Genomic DNA, 17,202 nt, shown 5'->3' with positions numbered 1-17,202 from the left:
TCACAAAGCCTACTATCAATATATTGTGTCATATCAATTACTATAAAACCATAATCTTCTTGCCAACATTTTGAACATATCGCTTTAAATTTATCATAAGGCATATCTCCTCCAACAAACTCGTTATACACGTGTTTGAGATTAGTACCATCTTGTCTAAATACGCATGGGAAGTAAGTGTTATCTCTTATAAGCTGTTTAGGTACTTCTGAATATGTCTGTGCAAGATAGAAACAGTCTAAATGTCTATGTCTACCTCTCGTAAAGTAGTTTCTAACAGTATCTTGATTCTCCAAAATGTAATCGTCAAACACAACTACAGAGTCTTTTTCACATTCATCAATAGGTACAATACATTCATTACTACTTAAAAACGTTGCTATTTGTTTATTGAATTTTAGTCCTGCTTTTTCAAATCGATCTTTTAATTGTTCATACTTTGGCTGATTCATGCTTTTAGAATATATGTAGAACTAATTATTGTTTAACCAAGCTGGCTGTAATAAGAAGTTAAAAAACAAAAAATTCTTACCACAACCAGATGAACCCACAATAAGACATCGACTATCATCAGGTATAAGTTCTCCATTTCTTTTCTTAGATGTTGTTTCTTTTATCATCTCTTTTACATCCCAATTAATAGTTTTCTTACTCATTTATTATATAGAAAATCGTTGAATATCTGAGTGCCAGCACCTTTTATGATCTTATACCTTTAAGTTGTTCTCTGATCTTATGCAATGTATTTTTATATATTCCTCATCCATTTCGCCATTTAATGTTATTATCTTCTCAAACTGTTCTTTAAATGAGTCAATACAAGCGACAATGATTTTATATTGATCTTTTCTTTGGCTTATGTTTAACTTAGAAGACACACCTGTTATTATAGCACTTCCACTTGCATGAGACGTTAATATTGAGTAAATTGTTACAGGTATAAAATATTAATAAATCCAGTTGTTGCAGAAAGTATAACTGATAACGTAATCAAAGTGTAGTAAGCATATCTAACAATTCGTAGTTTTCTCTTTTTCTTCTTTAAGCTGTATTCTAACTTTTGAATGATATCTTCTATTAACTTGATTACTTTCTCTCTTGGAATATCTCTATGTAAATCAAACTCATTCATTTATCATATAATAAATGGCTAAGGTATTTAAGTTAACGAGTGATACTTCTGTTTTAAAGAAGAAACTCCATTACAAATTAGACAACAGTAGCAACTATTTAAGTATAGGACTAGTTGGGTTTTACACAACATACTTAACTCCAAACTTTACAGAAAGAAATAATAAGTTAACAATTTGTAGTGATGAACAACTTTCAAAGCAACTGATGGTTCAACCTGGTCAATATAGTTTAAAAGAGTTAGAAGAATATATTAAATCAAATCTTCCATACTCTGATGCCAGTTTAGATATTAAATTCACCGAAGATAGAAAGAAAAGCAAAGTTAAAATATCTAGTAGGCTTTGTGATATAACCTTAGACACCATTAACACTGTATTAGGTTTTAGTCAGAAGAAGTTAGCTAAAGGTTCAGAACATGTAGGAGATAAGCCACCAACGTTTCACGCATTCGATACAATTAATGTTCACTGTAATATAGCAGATGGTATGTTTGTTAAAGATACGGTGCACACACATAGAGAAACTGGAATTATAGCATCATTTAAAACAGATGCCGAGTTTAAACATAGTATTATTTACGAGCCTACTTATCCATTATTTTTCCCTATATCTAAAGACAAGGTTGATAATTTTGAGATAAGGATAACAGATGAGACTGATTCCTTAATTGATTTTGGTGGAGCTACAATAACTGTACTTTTACAAACCAAGATTTTCTCTTAAATAAATAAAAAGATGTGTTCTATTAAAGGTTGTATGTTTAGTGTTCCTTACGGTAAACTAAAGGATTTTAATATTGATCATGTATTAACAAAGAAACAACTTAGCGATAAACCTAAGAAAATTAAAGAAGGTAAAGGAATGGATTTAACTCCAACTACTACACAAATGAGAAAGATTAAGAAGGACCATATGGGTGGTTTTATCTTTACAAATCCAGCCATTCTAGCAGCTTTAGGAGCAGTTGGTTCATTAGCAGGTGGTGCAGCAGCGATTACTAAAACTGTACTTGATGCTAAGAAAAATAAACAAGAACTAGAAGAACAAAAAGACACAATATGTCTATAGAAGAAAAACATGGAGTAGGTAAACCAAAGTAGTAAAAAAACTAAAACCATTGACCAACTTAGATATAGAGAGGTTGGTTAAACAATTAAAAATAAAACGATTTAGAGGTTTATTTATGAGTGACGAACATCCACAAAAACCCTATATAAATGAGTGTGGTGTAGTTAACTTCTATAAATCAGAAAACATTGGTACTCATTGGATATGCTATTGGAAAGATAACAACGAAAAGTACGTGTTTGATTCTTATGGTGGTGTTCCACCTAAACAACTAGTACAATATCTTGGTACCGAAAACTTATTTTCCAATGACGAACGAATACAAAACTTTAATTCAGTTATATGTGGTCATCTTTGTGTTAAGGTTTTAAATCTTAATCAAGGGTATTCTTTTAGTGATGTTATGTATATGATTAAAAATGATTAAGTCCTTTTATGGTTTGTATCCATAAAAGATTTGTTTTAAGATAAATATGGAAGCTATACACAATAGATTTTTAGATTATTTTTAGAAGCATCAGGATGAATCAGATGCACTAGATAGATATAATTCTTATCAGTATTTTCAGGATGTTAGTGGGATAGACTTAAAAGATAGAGACAACGTATATGATGTTATTGATTTATGGAAAATGTTAATACCTAAATTTTTGTAAACGGAAGAAGAGTTGGAAAAGTTACGTCCAGTAATTACCTTAAAGGGGTTACTGTCAAATTATAGTTCTAGACCATTAGAATGCAGTAATTGCGGTAGTAAGTCATTAACAAAAGGTATGAGTAAATACATTTGTGATGATTGTTCTGTAGAGAGTGGTTGGGTTTACAGTACTAAAGAAGAAATGAAAGCTAGTTGTGCAAGAAAACCATGGTATGATACTACAAAACGATTTAAGTTACAGTTATCTCGTTTGAAAGCTTTACAGGATAGAATTATCCCTGAAGATGTGTTCAAGGTGTTAAATGATGAATTTAGAGATATATCAAAACATTTAATATCAACAAAAGATGTTTTAGTGGTACTAAAGAAAAACAAATACACAAAATATTATGATGATGTTTATTTAATACACTATCACCTTACAGATCAAAAAACATTAAACTTACGACATATGGAAGAAACACTTATAAATCAGTTCGTAAACTTATACGAAGCCTTTAAAGAACTGTATCCGAAAAGAGTATTGTTTATTAACTTAAAATGTGTATTGTACTGTCTGTTGAAAAAGCATGATGTTCACGTTGATATTGATTTTAAACACTCGCCTAAACAAATAGAGATGTTAAAGAAATGTTTTGAAAAATTAGGATAGACATTTTCTTTATAATAAAATGAGTATGGATATATTCGGTAATGTTGTAGATAGAAAAGGTAATATTGATATTAGTGAAGAAAAATTAAAACTGTCGGAGAATTTAAATGATGTTGTTAGCGTAAGTTAACTTAGATCAATAGAAGCCCAATTAGAGAACGATAGAAAACGATTTTAAGATGCATTAGAAACGTTACAAGACACATACATAAAGAAAGAAGATTTTCAAAAGATTAGGATGGATACTACTAAATTGATTATGCAGAAAGAAACTATACCTCTATTATATCGATTGAGGACTAAGAATGTTATAGACCCAATCTTTAGAATATTCTATCTTTCTAATGGTTTTCTAATGGTTTCTCTATAATGGATTAATAATGCGCATGGAATTAAGTTTGGATAAATACCTTCTAGAGATATATTTGGGTGATAATTTGATTGAAAATTTACCTTTTAACTTTAAGAAGAACTATATAATTACGATTAAACCAAATAAAAATTCAACTATGGAAGAAGGACAATTATTGTTTGTTGTAATGTACATAGAAAGAGAGCTTTCCTAAGGACGTTTGCTATATAATAAATATGGATATTTTTGGTAATGTTAAAAGTATAATGGAAGAATCTAGAGAAGTTTTTACGTCAAATTACAGATCCTGGGTTGATTTTAAGAATAAAAGATTGGTTAATGTATCTAATGCTATCGATAAACAAGATGTTATAACATTAGAACAGCTTGAATCAGCGAAAGAAGAGTTAGTTCACTTACACGAAAAGAAATTGTTGAATTTCCATGTCGATTGGCAGAAGATGATCTTGGGAAACCAGCCTTTTTTGTATATAATTTAGCTGCTGCCTACAAATTTCTTTATAGAGGTAGGTTAATGTATATGGAATCAAGTCTCAATAAACATCTTATAGATTTATTTTTAAATGACGCTTTAGTTGAAAGTTTTCCATTACACTTTAATATGTATGATCAGTTAACAATTAGACCAACCAAAGATTCTAATTTGAAAGAAGGTATATTAATATTGATTATTATGTATATAGAAACAGAAGATGAAGGTGAAAACTTATCAAGTGATGATGACGATAATGTTAAAAGTATAGTATTAGGTACGGATAAATGTTAAATTTTTTGTTGATTTTCTATATAATAAATAATGATAATGTATTGTGTAAAATGTAAGAAATAAACAGAAAGAAAGAAAGAAAGATACCATTAGGATAGAACAAACAAAGAATGCAAGATATCTAAAGAAAGGTATTTGTTCTGTATGCGGTGTTACTAAATCTCAATTCGTTAAAAAGAAAGATTGACTATATCACGGTAAAGGTGTTAGACAAGACATTATAGAAGAAATTCACAAACCATCTAGAAAAAAAAACTTTGACAGACTAAGTGTGGTTATAAAAGGTATCGATGATTTTTGGCAACCTGATCTTGTAGAAATGGATAGTGGAATATTAAAAGGTGTTTGCAAATTAAATAAAGGCTATAAGTATCTGCTAACGATTATAGATGTGTTTTCGAAATATGCGTTTGCTGTTCCTGTTAAAGATAAGAGTGGGAAGAATGTTACAGAAGCGTTTGAATCCATATTAAGAACGAGAAAACCTAGTAACTTACAAACTGGTCAAGGCAAAGAGTTTTACAATAAAGAATTATGAAGTTGATGGAGGAAAATAGGGTTAATCATTACTCAACCTATAGTGGTAAGAAAGCTTCTATTGTTGAGAGATTTAATAGAACACTTAAACAAAACATGTGGAAAAGGTTCACAACACAAGGGAATTACAAATGGATAGAGATATTACCAACATTGGTTAGTGAGTATAATGATAGAGTACATAGAACAAATGGTTTAAAGCCTATAGAAGTTAACAAAAAGAATGAGCGAACAATATTGGAGAAAGTGTATAAGAAGGAATATAAGCGTGTTAGAACCAAATAAAATTAGGCGATTATGTTCGTATAAGTAAATCGAAAGGGTTATTTGAGAAAGGATATACACCTAATTGGTCAACAGAAGTATTTGTTATTAGTGAAGTTATTCCATCTAATCCACCTATTCCATCTATTCCAGATTTAGAAGAAGAAGATGTGCAAGGTAGATTTTACGAACCAGAACTATTAAAGACGAAACATAAAGATGAATACTTGGTAGAAAAGGTGTTAAGAAAGAAAGGTGATAAAGTATATGTTAAGTGGCTAGGATTTGATGATTCACATAACAGCTGGATAGATAAAAGTAATGTTGTAGTGTAAATATAAATGCCTTTTATTTAATAATAACCATAAAAGGCTAGTTTGAATGAGATAAGGATAATGAACAAAATAAAGTTAAAAATAAAGATTTTCTATATAATAAATATGAGTACTATGGATAATTCTCTTAGTTTAAATGATATTTGCTACGAACAGATTAAAGACAATTATTGGTATGGTATTTTTGGTGATTTTAAATTGATTATGGATAAGAATACAGGATACTTCAATGCTACTGAACTGTGTCAAGATGGTGGGAAACGGTTTGATCACTGGTTAGAAAATAAAGGACCAAAAATGTTATTAGATTAATACAACAAAATTCGAAGTTCCCAGGATTCCGGCCACTTCAGAAACTCATCTTACACAGTAAAACTAGCTGGTAACGAAATAAACAATCTAAACTCAGGAACATATGTATATAAGAAAATATTTCTCGCTATTGCTTTAAGGGTATCGCAAGACTTCCATGACAAATGCTATGATATTATGGAAGACTATTTCCTTTCTAGTTTTAAACAGATTCAAGAAGACCAAGAAGAGTTGCAAAGAAAAGTAGAAGAGATAAAACAAACAATGGAGAGATTGACAATTCAAAATGAAGAACAAGAACAAGGAATAACTAAATTAAAATCAATAGCTGCAGAAGATACAGAAGATCCAGGGAAAGCGCACAAACTAGTTATTATTAAAAGAATCTCTCCCCTATTCAACTACAAAAGATATTAGAAAAGTACGAAACAGACAAAAGAGAACAAGTAAAGATTTATGAGAGTTATAGATATTGGGTCGGAAGAATTCAAGAGTGTAACATAAAAACAAGATTACAATGTCTACAAGAAAAATATCCAGACATGACTATATTGTCTAAAACCAAAGACCCAAACTCGATTAACCTTCTAAAAGAAAAGATAAGTATGATTGTATTATTCCGCATGGTTGTCATGTAGACCTAAAGAATGCGGATGGAGAAGAAGATGATGAGTTTGTTATTGATTTGTTTTTAAGTATAAGAGATAATTAACAATAAGTTTTTGTATTTAGATATCTGTAAAGGTAAGGCTAATGAGTTTTGAACATCACTAACAGAAGAAGATTTGATTAATATATGATAATTAAGGTTAGGACTTTTATGATATAATAGACATAAATGGTGATTAGTTAAACATTAAACAAACCATCTGTTGTATCATCGAATGCTAAATTGAATATACTACCTAAATCAGAATTATTATTATATTTTCTTATTATAACTCTCCAATCTACAAAATGTCTAAATAAATATAAAAACTCTACAGAGAGGTCTTGATAAATTGAAATGTTATGCCAATCAACTCTGTCTTTGAACTCTGCAATAAATCCTTCTGTTAAATTTTGAAACATTGAAGTCGTTATCCAATCTACTTCGTTAGCGTAATCTCTTATAAGGTTTTCTGATAATTGATGAGTTCCAGATAAACGCCACCAAGAAACTTTATCTGCGTGTTTTCGTATAAAGGCTTCAGAGAGTTTGCTTCCATAAGATATAGCATCAAAATCAACTTTGTCTATAAACTCATTAATAAATTCTTCAGATAGGTTATGATTTAACGATACTTCTTTCCAATCAACTCTATCTGCAAATTCTCTTATAAAGTCTTCTGATAATTCTTGGCTTTCCGAAATAATCTCCCAATCAACTTTATCAGCCAATTCTCTTATAAACTCTTCTGATAGTTTTTCCATGAACATATTTTACTCAAATTAACTTTCTCCTGATATTTGCATATGAAATCTTCTGTAATGTGATCATAGTTATATTCGTCCTCATAATCATCATACCCTATAGATAACCATTGTTCCTCAGTCAGTGAATCTAACATCTCATCGGACAAGTTCATAACGTTTGCATAGAGAATGTTTTGTATAAGAAGCGAATTCTTTTCTTTAGTGTCTTTCTTGAACAAATGATCTAACATACCTATGGACACGCTAAAATTTATTTTGTCTTCATCATTATAACCACCAATATCTAAATGTTTACATACACAATCAAATATAGGTTTGTAAGATAATATTTCCTTAGCATTCGTCATATTCACCTGTTCGTTTTTATTCTTAGATTTTTAAAATTTATTTCATTTCTTGGTTTTCTATGTAATAAACATGGAGAAAGAATTTGATTTGTTACATGATAGACTTAGACTAATTCATGAAGATCTTAAACTCTTAGCAGCACTACTAGAGAAGCAAATACTGTTAAAGGAAAAAGAGTTATTAATAACACACAAAAAACATTTGAGTTGGATAGTGATGATGAATATAAATATGGTAGTGATGATTATGACGATGTGTAAGTTTACAAAAAAGTTTCAAAGCTAAAGGAAAGTCCTTAAATGAATTTCATTACACTTTCTCATCAACTCCAGAAAAAAATGGTCGTCGCTTGCTGTATTAACTTTTACAGGTAATCATTTCTCCTGTATACATATCATGTCTTCATTCTTCTTTGTTGTTTGTTTTGATTACTTTTTCATATTATTGCAGCTAGTCATTACTTCTTCTTATTATTATTTATTATAATGTGTTTGTATATATTATCATTTGCTATTTTATTGGTTCATGATCATAGATAAAATAAATTTCAAGTTATGTTTTTCATTTTTTTCAATTCAGAGAGTAAAAGATCGTCATCGTGTGAATGGACATCATCATTGTACAGTATGACTTCTATCTACGTTTCATCACCATCACCAACATCAGTAGTATCATCTGTGAAGTTAGTATCATTAATTAAACTGTTTAAAAAAATTACAGCAGCAGTGAACAGTATATGGCAGCTGTGAAGTTATCATCACCTGAAATATTCAAAAATCTAACGTTCTTTTAAAAATGTACTATACTTACCGTCGTTTTAATTGTGTAAATAGTTTCATCAGCAATAAATACTTTGTATTCTTTTTCTCTTTGAGAACAAATGTTTTATTTCTTATTTTCTCCGTTTCCTAATAAATAAACATGTTATATGATCAATTATGTAATGAAATACACATATCATAAAACATATTTTTAAGTCTTTGAATGAAAGAATTTCATAGTGGTTTTAAAAAAAGATTCTAAAACTGATTTTTCAATTGAATGATGTAATCACATAACTACATAATAATAATTAATTCAAATACTTAATCAGTTATTCTTTCGTAAATTAAATCAAGTATGTGAATTCAATATTATTATGAGAGTACATGTCTTTTTAAAATTTTAATATTAATTATTTTAGTTCCTTTTTTTAAAAAATAAAAAAGTCCTATCACACTTACAACAAAGCTGTATAATAATAATAATAATAATAATAATAATAATAATAATAATAATTTCAAATTCTAATTTTTATTTTAACATTAATTTCAAAAATTTGAATTCAATATGATTATTATTATTATTATTATTATTATTATTATTATCATTATTATTATTATTATTATTATTATTATTACTATTATTATACGTATCACTTATAATACACGAGGAAAAAATATGTTAGGATTTTTCTTATAATAATTAGTATAATAATTAAAAATCCTATCATATTGAGGTTTATGAAACGAACACAAAACACACACACAAATAAAATATTTCAGTTTCACTATATATATATTTTTATTACGTTTGATATTACGTTGTTTAGTATACATGAAAAAACAAATCAATTTTATTCTTCTTTATGAAGAGACGTTAATTTCATTGATACCCCCCGATGGTTGAGTATCGTTTTCCCCCCATGATGGCTGTCGATACACTATCAAATAAATCAGCCATAATTGAATCTATGAGTTTTTGTTTGCAAAATACTTTCATTTCCAATTTTAATCGTTCACCATCAATGTTCACATCACTGTTTTTATCAAGGGAGACACTTGGAAAACTGATGTTCATACCATTAATAACACTTTTTTCACCTACACAGGTATGGATTCCGGCAAGTCCTGTGCATGTAAGACACTGCAATTGTACATGATTACGAATAGTATCCTCACACAAGTCAAAATATTCACGTAGCATAACACTACAAACTTTACTGTTTTTCACAGCATGTTCAATACATGGTAATATTTCCAAGAAATAAAGCCAATCACTTGAAGTTAAGTACACAGTGTTTCGGAGAGCATGAAGTGTTCCTTTCTTCTCTAACATCACTAATTTTTCACCCATTAGTTTTCGCACCACCAGTTCGTTTTTTCGACCAAGAGATTTTATAAATGTAATTTCCACTTGAGAATTTAAATAGTCGGTAACAAATGGGGTCAAATGTACAAGTTTCTACCACTCTGCCAAATTTAACTCCACTCCAAACACAAGTCTTTTACCAACACGAATCACTGGCAGAGTGGTAGAAATGTCCATTAGCTACATGTTGATATCAACACACACATTAGCCACATTTCAATATCGATCATGCGATCCCACTAGTGGCATTCCTTTAGTTTACCCAGTTCCTTTGTGAGACCCCTTGCACAATTTTAACTTGGCCTCAGTTGCTGCATCCTTATTGGTATGCAACCGTGTAGAACATTTCCGACGCGACGCTTTGAACTCACGTTTACTGAGTGTGAGTGCATTTCTGGAAATTTTTTTATTGTTTCCACACATCTGAATCACCCTGCTTCCTCTGTTGTGCTTTAACGACACTCCAGATGTCTTTGTAGAGCACTTGAGTACAAAGTCGCTACACTTAATACTCAGAAAGTCACTGTTGGCCAGCATCCGTACCTGGCGATTATGCAACCACACACAACGTTCATAAAGTTGTCCGCCATTTTGTATTCGTTCCAGATATCGACTTAATACAAAGGAATTATTGTTACCTGGTAGAAACCCTATCAACTCATATCCATTTAGACCAATGTTCATTTGGCAGATTATCCGGGCCTCCCTACGTTTCTTTGGGGAATCCCTTGCGCGTGCATGGTGGGATTGTGAAACATGCAAAATTCAATACAGCAAGTATATCTTCAGTGAATTTTTTTCGCGGCCTCTTTACGTTGGATAGTTTCCGAACTATTGGCGTCCGAAAGTCATTTTCCCACGCTTTCCGCAGCTTGTAGATCCGAAACTATGTCCGATAGGCGAAAGTTCAAGAGAACTTCTTTTCTTGTCTCAGTGGCAGGAGTCACCTCACAAGTGTCGTAACACTTATTTTGCAATACCCTATATATATTACCTACTATAACTATATGACATATATATATTACTTACCTACTACCTAATATATGTCATAATAGGTAGCATATATTGCCTATGTCTCAATAATGATTGCTTCCAATCAATCGATAGTCAGTGGACATTGAATGGTAACAATAGGTGATCAATAACCATAGATCGGTTATGCATTATCGATATCAATATATTTCAGTGAATTTATTCACGTTTCCCATTTTTTATATTTTTGATTTTCTACATTGTTTTTTTGGAAATACGTATTAAACTTAAAATCAGAAATTTTCATACCTTGCGTATTCTTTCTTCTATTTAATATTATCTTTTATACATTTAAAATGTTTTATGCCTGCTAATATGAATATACTTTATACATTTGCTTTAATTATCTTTCATGTATATAAACGAAATATACATGAAATTTATTCTAATATATTTCTATTCTATTCTATTCTATTCTATTCTAATTTATTCTAATTTATTTATTCTAATAAATTTATTTTAATATACATGTCCATTTGAATATACTTACATTTTCAATATATTTATAATAGCATTCTGTTTTGTAGGATATTAGTATCTCTTTAATGTGATCTAAATATTTTCCATTTACGTGTATTATTATTTATGTGCCTCCAACTTAATTCTATTAATGGAATAATTATTCTGTTAATAATAACATCACATTAAGATCGCTCACATAACTTTCTATAATTCTCTAGCTATCGTTATGTATCTGATTTGTTATAAACGAAATCCGTAACGATATTGATATTATTTGTTCCACCTCACAGTAATTTGTCCTTATTTCCCTTAGGTATCCATGTAAACCGTTGGTAAGTATTAAGCTTACTTTCATTAAATTGTTCAATTGTTTATCATATTTAAATCTGCTTTACTATTCCTTTGAAAGTTATGAATAGCATTTGGTTATTTGTTTCATAGAACGAAATATTTTAATTTGTTACACCATATCTCATTCGGTGTTATTGCAGGGCACTATCAAGACATATCCACAATTAAACTTACTGCAAGGATTGTCTTGTACCTTTTTATTATTCATTGTCATCCCTTTATATTATTTGCTTATGTAGTTTGTGATTGTTAGATTCATCTTCTGAATTAATTTCGGAATTTTTAAAATGCTATTATTGAAAACAAAATAATAATCATTAATTTGTTGATGACTTGTTTATTGAGTTATAGTGTGCTTTTAGAAGGTCTCTCTCCGAAACCTTTCAGAAATCAAGGGAGCTATCTCCAGTTAGTGACAGTCAATCGTTCACGATGAACTACTGACAAATTTGGTGAAAACGGTTTCCAAATTTGATGAGTGGTTCAGGAGTTTCAAACAAAAACTATGATCGTTCTTGATAATGACAGAAGTGAAAGGATTTAATTGTTTTGCATTTCTCTTTTCATTTTGTGACAGACTTTATGACTTTTTTCTAAGATGTAGGAGACGGCACTTTGAATTCCGTAGCAATAATATTCTTGATTGCATTTCATTTAAAATTTTAACAATACCTGATCATCGATTTCGGTATTTCGGTTGATATCAACAATGGAAATGATGTCATCGTTTATTGTTATTAAATAAAAATTAAAATCTATTTCTTTCTTATACACATCTTAATTGAATATAAAAATACAAAATGAGGTAATGTAATCATCAAGTGACGGTTCAAGTGTTCCATCGGTTGAATCAGTTGATCAGGTGAATCTAATACCCCTAACGTTGATTCAGTTGCCAACAATTGCAGGCCTAGTATTGGTAGTTTATCTACTACTACTAAATCTACGAATGTGTTACCATGTCCTCACTGTGCAAAACATTACGTTAATTCCGGAGGATTAGCTATACACATAATTAAAAAGGAATCAGGTTGTAAATGGGGACGAAGATTGTTGTCATATCTATAATAATAGCTATCCTGATTATGAAACTAAAAGAACTAACGTCTCTAACCACAATAAAGACACCCAGCATTTGACGTTGTCTAAGTTGGGAAAAATATCGTTAAGGTCCTCAACATATATTTTAAGGCGTGTCCGTCGAGGTGCTCGAGCTGCATTGGCTGATGCACTTGTCGATGTGTTACTTCAAATAACTATTTCAAATCACGAAATGATCTATTGTTCCTATTTCCATTGGTTGCACTAACTGCTCCCCAAAAATTAGAAAATGTACAAAACCTTACCTCCTCCGTAAAGCAAAGGGTTTGTCTTTGGTGTGATGTAGGTATTGACGAATAAACCTGGCATCCAACAAAGATAAGGAAATCTCTTCCAAAACAGAATGTTTCCAATCTTCTGATTGTAGAAAACCAACTTGCAGATGGTGACATCCGTGGAGTTGTCCATCTGCTAATGTCAGATGATACTCTTGCAGGCCCCCGACATTTCTATCGACAGCTCGTAAAATCATTATGCAATCTGTTCAATTTAATTATTTTTGGGAGCCAAACCTGGTGCTTATAAAAATAAATGTACTTTAATTAGTTCTATCGCCGTTGTTAATGTCTGGCGCAGAATATCAGCAAAAATTATAGCTTGAGAACACGGGAGCATTTCAAGTATTTTTTGTCTCCCAATCAACTTGGTGTTTGTATTCTCATCGGAGCAGAAGCAGCTATACATGCAACCCAGGTTTATTTTTCCTCCATTCACAATGCTCGTAAGACTATCTTAAAGCTGGATTTTATCAAGGCGTTTAACCCGGGAACGGTCGACAGGTGATCTCAGCGCTGACTCTAGTCTGCGTTTTCGTTTCAAAGCCGCCCTCGTGGGGTCACAGACTTGAGGTTCTGTCTAACTGTCTCTTGATGTGTCTTGTGCCTGAGAGTCAAGTGTAACCTTTTCATTCTCTTCTGTTGGAGTAGCACTGGTTTTATAAATATGACTATGCATAATTTGTGTGCGCCACGCTCACCTATCGACCGATGGTGTGAGTGATTTTTCTGAGATCATGGATAACAACAGGGCGGAGATTCAGCTACAACTTGCGAAAAAAAAAGAAGAAAACGTACGGTATAATGCCTGTCAAGTTCCAGTATGTGGGAAACACACTGTCAGCATCTTCTGGAAGTATAATGGATGTATCAAGAGACATAAGTAGAGTGTTTACACTAAGATATTTATATCTTTAATTTCATTAGAAGTCTCCAACTCAAAATATGAATAGTATGAACGTATGAAGAGCATATACTGAAAACGCGCTGTAATTATGTAAATATTTTTTTAAGAAAATGTAATCCGTATGTGATAATGATAGTAAGAGTGTAATTGTATGCGACAATGATAATCAACTAATTGTATTGTTTATGAGATAACAGAGATTGATTTCATAGAAAGCTTTGATAATATAAATAGATATAACTCGTAACAAAAAATGATTTTATGTAAACACATTATAGTTTTTTTTACAATTTTATGTTGTTATTTTATTATTATTATTTTGTTATTAATAATATAGCACAAAATGGCAACAAATAGAAAAGTGTTCCAAATAAATCCCATATAAAGTCATAAACAGCTATAGAAATGATTCTAATGTGAGTGAGCGTCGCGCTCATCTGTCGACCGCTCGCGTCGCAAATCAACACTTGGCCGGGTTGACGAGCATCACCGAGACTCCATGCTCAATACAGTCTTGACTGAATATCCTTCAATCTATTAATATGTTTACCAATGTTACTCTCAACCCAGTGATCTATTCTTAGATAAAGACACTATTTCATTCCAGAGAGGATTACAACATGGCGATCTTGAGCCAAGCATTTTTGCTATAACCATTCATTCCTTACTGAAATCAATCAACATTGAAAGAAACATTTGGTATTAGGCAGATGGGGCTATCGCTGATATACCTGAAGTAGCTCTTTCAATTCTAGCACTAATAAATGAGAAGACATCTGCACTTGGCCTATATTTGAATTTTTCAAAGTGTGAAGTTGGATTTGTTGGGTAAGATGAAGCCATGTTCGGTCTATTATTTAAGAAAATTGACGAAGCAACCCCAGGAATACGCCTCCTAACTAACCAGGATGCTTGTCGTCTAGGCGCCGCTCCCACAAAGGAATGTCCTGTTAAGCAAAATATAGAAGTTGAAATACTTTTTGTCTCGAATCGCCTCGATTTCTGTATATGGAGCTTTCTTTTTTCTACGTGCCCCCTTGTCGATCCCTTGTTTAAACTACATCTTACGATGCTTTCTATCTTGGAATGAGATTCCACTACTGGAGAAATATGATCTTGTCCTTAAAATTGGTCTGGAGTCAATTTTAAACTGTTCCTTAAGCGATGAATCTTGGATTCAAGAATCCTTACATGTGAAATTAGGGGTTCTTGGTATTCGACGATCCTTGGATATGGGATTCCTTCGTTTTTAGCGTCTAACTACGGATCTCTTCGTTTAGTCTAGGCTCTTACTCCGCAAGATTACTACCTAGACCCAGATGGCACAGTTCAAGAAGGCTCTACCAAATGGAAAAAAAATAACAGGTACAGATCTTCCAGAAATTAACAAAAGATGTTCTTAGGCATCTTGGTATAAACCAATTGCAGAAATTTTCAGGAACTTCTCTTACAGTCTATTGTTCCAGAGGATAAAGCCAAGATTCGTGCAGCCTGATCCTTACATGCTGAGGCATGGTTGAATGCAATACCGTCCCCACCATTAGGTCCTCATACGACTAATGAAGCATTTCGAATCACTGTCGCCTCAAGATAAGATTCAGCTATTTGTTAACCACATCGCTGTTAAGCTTGCGGAGATCAAGTTAAACAACGTGGCCTGCATCAATTTATGATCCCTTACCACAGCTGGAATTCCTTCCATACGTAAACCTGCAGGTTGTTGTCGTTCAGATGTTAAACGACCTGATGGCGGGACATTAGTTCATTGGTTGAGAGGCAAATCACTAGTATGGGATTTTACGTGTTCACACATATTTGCCCATTCAATTCTCCCTTTAGCTGTTATGAATGATGGAGTTGTTGCTAGTCGTAGAGCGTTGGAAAAGCATCGGAAATATAACAACCTCCTTGATAGATTTATTATGCTCCATTTGCCATCTAGACTAGTGGTGCTAGGGAATATGTAAGCCTTGATTTTATTAGAAAAGTAGGCAGATGCATTTCTATCGTTACTGAAGATGTTCGTTCAACACCTTTACTAATTCAACGCATATCTATTGTTATCCAACTTAGCAACGAGTCGTCGGTTCTTTGTACCTTACAAGATGGAAAAGAACTAGATGAGGTGTTTCTTCTCTAACTCAAACGACAACTGAACATTTATACAACTGGATGTCATATTATACGAAAAGGTCAATATGGTAATTGGAAAGTAAATGATTGTAACATAGTGAAACACAAATGCTTGTTCAGAGTAAGTTATTTATATGGGACTGAAGACTGAAAATTTAATGGAAATTTACTCTTCTATTGTCTGATTGAAAATTTTATACCCCGATAATTGCAATAACAATTATTTTACAATTAAATAAAAAAGATAAATAAATATAACCATTGATATTGCAGTTATAGCGATAACTGTTTAAAATAGTATATCGTTTGTCAGATGCAAATCCAGAATATCTATTGCTAATTTCAACAATTTCTGACCCAATGTATCTAATTAATACGTCTGATTTATTAAATGTAAATGAACAGAAGTCCAATTTCCAATTACTTGTACCAATTCATTATTTACTTGAATTGTTTCCTTACTACAAAGGATTGTATTTCCCACAATGATGCTATCAACATTTTGATATGATATAAAATCTATTTCTTAACATTTCTAATTTCTTGGAATGTATAACATTATTTTTCCCTTCGGTTTTTTTGTATCCATTAACTTTGGATGAATGTAATACTCCAACATTTAAATATACATTCGGCCCTGTACTTTTCTGATACTAGATTCCACTCTTGTGACGATTTATGGAGCTATATTAGTCAAGCAATTTGCTTGTGGTGTTTAGAAATACTAGTAGAGAAAGAATAGTGGAGCATTTTTTGTATTTTTCTTCAAAAAAGCCTTTTCAATTCACATTTATCGTTTTCTAAATTATGGATATATTTTTTCTGTTAAATATATTTTTCCGGAATATCATAGCGATACTTTTCAGATTCGATTAGGAAGGCTTTTGATGTCGCGTCATACATTTTCTAAGTACTTTTGTAATAAATCACTAGTGTTCTCAAAAGAAA

At 31.4% G+C, this 17,202-nt stretch overlaps 1 long non-coding RNA gene across 1 annotated transcript in view; it reads left to right on the top strand.

Annotated features, from left to right (window-relative positions):
• The window catches only part of LOC145683335 (uncharacterized), a 271,619-nt gene that overhangs the window by 46,637 nt on the left and 207,780 nt on the right, over positions 1-17,202 (top strand). Inside the window, exon 2 of the long non-coding RNA XR_014131051.1 lies at positions 11,801-11,819. This is a non-coding gene — a long non-coding RNA (uncharacterized LOC145683335). The remainder of the gene's footprint in view (positions 1-11,800; positions 11,820-17,202) is intronic.

Source organism: Thermobia domestica, chromosome 4 (genome assembly GCF_964235325.1).
Source record: "Thermobia domestica chromosome 4, izTheDome1.hap1.1, whole genome shotgun sequence".
Classification (NCBI taxonomy): domain Eukaryota; kingdom Metazoa; phylum Arthropoda; class Insecta; order Zygentoma; family Lepismatidae; genus Thermobia; species Thermobia domestica.
This window is presented reverse-complemented; position numbering and strand designations above follow the sequence as displayed.